The sequence below is a fragment of the Formica exsecta genome, unplaced genomic scaffold (assembly GCF_003651465.1).
Source record: "Formica exsecta isolate Colony F162 unplaced genomic scaffold, ASM365146v1 scaffold66, whole genome shotgun sequence".
In the NCBI taxonomy this organism is placed as follows: domain Eukaryota; kingdom Metazoa; phylum Arthropoda; class Insecta; order Hymenoptera; family Formicidae; genus Formica; species Formica exsecta.
Window position 1 is genome coordinate 759130 of NW_021853422.1, and position 5742 is coordinate 764871.

The following is a 5742-nucleotide window of genomic DNA, read 5'->3' on the forward strand; positions in this document are numbered from 1 at the left end:
AATTCAAAAATTTTATTGCCTCACATCTATAGTCAATCAATGTTATTTGATAAGACATATTCTTACATCATGCCTATAATCAAAAGTATCGTAGCTTACGATAACTGTCGATACGAATCGTGTACAGAAAACAGAATAACTCTACGTTATTTTTGTCGGTCGTGCAAGCTACAAACGTTGTTACCGAACCGAATATTACAAATTAATGTGTTTAAATGATTGATGTATTAAATAATTGATATGTTAATTTGTCAGGATATTTGGTTGCGATTTGACGCAATAATATTATACCTACCATATTCTTCGACAACTAAAGTATTTTTGTGTCAGGTACAAATTGCTACAATTTAAATATGGATTGAAAAAACAACAAATTTTGGAACAGTTGTTTACTCTTCTGAAACAATAGTTCAATGTTAAGACTGATTTCTCTGATGATATCTCTTACTCACATATAAAAACGATAATGATACATTCTAAATCATCATATAATATAATATATATTTTATCTGCTTGTTTTAGAAGAGAGAAACTAACATTTTTTTTATAGTATAATAGAATAAAATTGATCTCATTATTTTGTTAATAAATTACGTGTTATATATCTCAAAAAGATTATACATAAGTTATTATAATTATATATTATTATCATTTCATATTATTATTACTTTCGATTAAGATATACGCCTTCCAATTCATAAGTCTAAACCGAGGAAGACGGCATAACGCTACGAGCGTTGAAGCGCTGACGCAGTAAGCCACGCGCGGAAGCTAAGCAATAGCGAAAGTTTGAGCGAAGAAATTCCAGAAATGCAAGCAAAGAAGTTTGACTTTGAACCTTCTTCGCTTGCACTTGGATTACACTATCGCAAACCGAGTGACATGATCATATATGATCATGTTGCCAGGCGATTCCCTCCGAAAAATTAATCGATGGGGAGATTATAAAACCATTCACCGCTAACGGGCGGCGGGCAGTCGTAATAGTGACTCTCATATCAAACCAGCGAAGTATCAGTCATGCGCACGCGAAGTTACTTGAAACCGCGATAAGTGTAAAGCTGTCTCAAGAATGAGGAACGAAATAAGACTTGTACGAAAAAATACCAACAAACAAATATATATATATTTCCAATAAAAGCTACACGTCAGCTATTTCGTTTGTTAAATATTGGTGAATTTATTTGGACGGAGTCCGAATTTCCTGATTCCTGTCCAATAAACAATCCCGAATTTCCCATGTCTCACAAGAGGCACAGAAACGCACAAAATTGTAATGAATGCAACTTATTGTGTAGGAACTATTAAGAGTAGTTGCTTAATATAATTCAAGAAAAATAGTACACGATGATTTATTATTTTTATATTGTAACATCGCGATGTACACATTAGTTTGGCATAAATCGTGCAATTTGCGAATCCTGATTCAATCTGTAATCTTTCTGTAAGTTGAAAAAAATATTTAATACAATATGTTTTTATAAATTATACTTAATGTTATAATAGATAAGAGAACACAGTCGTAATTGCAATGAATGATAATGACAATTTATGTGCAATCGCATTACTCATTGCATAAGAATCGATTACGTGAATCTTCCATCCCATGTTTGGATGAGTGAACGAGTTATAATAAACCAGATCGGGCCATGACGAGTTTGGACTCAATATTAAAGTGCCTCCATGTCCTAAGAAGAAAATCTTTTTTATGATAACAAAAACAAGAGCATTTGAAAGCTTTAGTCGGTTTAAACTTGACGTGAGATAAAAATTTGTAATTATATTCGATAAATTGGATTTACTCGAAAGAAACAAGCTCTTACCTGGTTCGCAGATTTGCATGAGAGTCCTATTGAATTTCTTAAACGACGGAAAAGTATCGTCCAGTCTTCTATCTCGACCTTTATGCTTACTTAAACAAAGCGGCCCGACTAAAAAATAATAAAATTCGTATAAACGTAAAATTCACATAAACGTACAAGATGGAGAGTGAATGTAAAGTCTACCAACCCGCGGTCGGTCGCGGTCGACCCCTTCTAGTCAATTCAATTCCAGCCAACACTCTGATCTTACTTTGCGCAAGATCGCTGAGCGTGTCGTATCCTCCGTGAGGATCATCGGTTATTATTAAAGGATGGTACAGATTTGCGCTGTGCGGATTGTTCCCGCCATAAACATGAAAGCTATATGTTAATCCGCGACGTAAGTACAATTCAGATATCAACGCGCCTTCGATGTACCAGGCAAGACCCACTGACGGTTTCCCTGTAAATAAAAAAAAAATCCTTAAAGTGATGTATTGTCAAAAAACAATCTAGCTATGAATCTAAGCTATGGATCAAGGAAATTTATATCCGTAATTCCCTGATATCCTCTTTTTCCTCCGGAGGGTCCGATAGTTGCTTTGAAAGTTCGAACGCTTCTGTCGATTATTTCGGTTTTCTGCCAAGGTTCTCTGAAAAAAAAAGTAACAGACGAGATTAAAATCAAGAATCGCAATTTGATTATAAGTAAAGAAACATTATAGATCCTTCGCACTTTTGAGAAAGTTTGTTACTGGTCTCCGTAAAGTCGATACAAGTATTCTCTGCTTCTTTATGATTTAGTTCGAGTACTACATCGCCTCTCGGATACAAATCGTGAAAGCTCAATTCGTTATTAGTTTTATCGAGTCTGTCCAAAGCCCAGACCACGTATACTGGTTTATCCATAGAGAATTCTTTGTCTCCGGGATTGACTGTCGAAGTAAAATTATATAAACGCTATTCGCACAAACGTGTGCTATAAGTGACTCTTGTATAATACCTACTTCCCGGCAATCGGTTGTAGGCTATTGACATTTTGGGAACGGCTGGAGGCTCGTGAGCCGGCACCCATATGTGTCACAGGGATTTGTAACTTGGAACTAGAATATATACGCGTAATGACATAACAGAGCGACCGCTCGGTCGCCCGATGACGCAACGTCTCATTCGCGATAGCGCGAATAGCGGCCTTCGTCGCGAACGCGTGATACGCGAAGACAAATTGTCGGCTCACGTGTCTATTACCTTTTCCGGCAAATAACGACGTCTAGACGTACGCGTGAATCATCATCCGCCGATGCGAACAGTAGCGAGATAAAAGGACGATAAGATCGCGAGACCGCAAAGTGCCGCGCGGCTCGCGAATTAAGACTCGCGTACTAAATACGGTTTCACCGTCTTAGAGAACTTGGGCTAAAAATAAATCATTATAACATTCAATATGTCATTCATGATGCATGTTAATATTGTAACGAGAGATGTAAGAGCACACATAAGGCAAGCAAGGAATATTATGTAAATATAGATCGTATAAGATTTATTTTTTACTTGTTATATTATATGTTATAGTACATTATGTGTTATATTATATGTCATAGTACATTATAATCCGGGATTGGCTGTCGAAGTAAAATTATATATATATATATATATATAACATGTGTTTGTATGTGTGAGAAACGCGCCAGATCTCGTTTAACTCACATGAAACAAGTGTACGCCTATACGTAATGATGTTGATACCGTTCTCTCTCACCGCGGTGAAGAGCTGATTGTTACCCAAACCGTCGAGAAGCTCGTCTCTGCAAATGTCTTTATACTGACCAAGAACTTTCCTACACTAGAATCATTAAGATATTCATTAATGTATTATCTTTCATACGTTTTTCTTTTTTTCATAGAATCACATTAAACAAGCTCACGCACTGGCGTCTTTGCTGTGATATTATAGTCCGTAGCGGGTATCGTCCATATATGCGATGGTTGCATCCGAACCTTCCATTTGACTAGAGTTTTCCGAACCGGACAATCCAAAAGCCATATACTCATCTTCAGCTAGAAAAGAAATAAATAAAAAACGTATTTCCACATATTAATAATATGTCATACTTTTTTTTAAATAATAACACTCATGTATAATTTGCGTTAAATATACGTACCGACTTGACCTACCAATTGAATGGTAATCTGCGGGCCGAAGATTTCCCAGACAACTTGATATCGTTTGTGCAGCTGAACGCAATTTGGAAGAGACTGCGAGAGAACGTTTGCTTGATAATTTTTATCAACGACGGCGGTACATTGAGTCCATCGGGTATAATAGCAGAACCGTAATTCGATTTAGTATTTACATCGAAAACACTCAGCCAATTTATGTTGAAAATCGTCATATTGCCTGGCAGTTCTAGTATGATGTCTTCGTTATTGTATGTTCTAAGAGAATCCATGCTAAAAAGTAGAAGAAAATGTTCTTTTCACATTTTAAAAAGCACTGATAAAATGTAATCCTTGGAGTATATCAATATATTTGTGGCAAAAAAATAAGTGTAATAGATTTTTAAAAATTATAACATTCTCTATTATTTCTCTCTTACTATCTATATTCATCGAGTACTTTGTGACTCTTGCTGGATGGTTGCGGACCAAGACCGACCCAGAAATACGTGTCCACACCTTGCCCATCGTACATAAATTATGGTATGCTGATAGTTTTTGAATCCAAAATCACGATGGGTTTAGACGAGACATTGTGAGATCTTTTCGACAGCTGTGATATCTTTTGTGGCGTGGGTGGATCAAACTCTTCCGGAACGTACACATCACCGAAGGTGTTCTAAAGTTGAAAAACAATTTTAAGTAACTAAACTGACACCTCACCTTAATCATGGCACAAAAATTTCAAAACGATAACAATTATATCTTAGTAATATGGCAATACATCATTTAATTAAGCCTGTTATCGAAATGATACAATATCTAAATTTATAAACAAGAATAGAACAAGTTGTAATGTATTAAATACTTTGAATATTTTATGTTTAAAATACGCTTTATAAATGCATCTAACTTATTCTTGCTTTTACGATATTACATAGATATTAGTGCTAAATATGAAATAATATTAGCATGAAATCACACATAATACATTACACTTAAAATTTATACTTACTTGACTTTGTATCGGGTAAGATAAGTGTTTAATCCCGGTTGAAATAGCGATCTAATATATTTGTTTTGAAAACCAAGCAATTATTAGAATTGAAAACTGAGTGATTTATAGTTGAATTTAATTTCGAAATTTGTTTAAACATTTATAGAGAAAAAAAAATACAGCTTACTTGCCCCACTCATCGGGGACGATAATCCTTGCGGGCCTGATCTATTCGATGCTCCTGCCCAGAAAAACGTATCAGCTCCATTATCATCATAATTAAAAGACGTCAACAGTAAGGTATATTGATCCACAGCCGAAACATCACCAGAAACTTGATGATGATAGGGATTTAACTTTCCCAAATATTTTCCCTCATATTCTCCATTATCTTCTTTCGCATAAGCTGTGGACATCAAAATATTTATTAGACTTGATAAAAATATTTATTAAATAAAATAAAATAAAATAAAATAAAATAATAGCATACGATATAAACATTTAAGAGATTGACAGAATTTCTTATCAGAGCAAAAATAATATAATAAATACATGTATTGTATTCATTATCGTGTAACAACTTCTTTCACTGGTTATTATTCGAATTATTTTGTTTCATAGAGAAAGCTGTTTCTATGTGCTGACATGCTACGATAATCATAAACGAGCAACTTGAGACGAGAGGCGTTTCTTTTGTATGTTGCATTCCGTATGCTTGTATTTGACACAAGCTAAAGTAATGCTGTCCTAGTCTATACGATAAGTTTTACGCGCTTGTTATTTTTT

General features: G+C 34.8%; 1 pseudogene; it reads right to left on the reverse strand.

Moving 5' to 3' along the window:
- Window positions 1-1104: 1104 nt before the first annotated feature.
- Window positions 1105-5372, reverse strand: LOC115242944 (annotated as a pseudogene).
- Window positions 5373-5742: the final 370 nt, after the last annotated feature.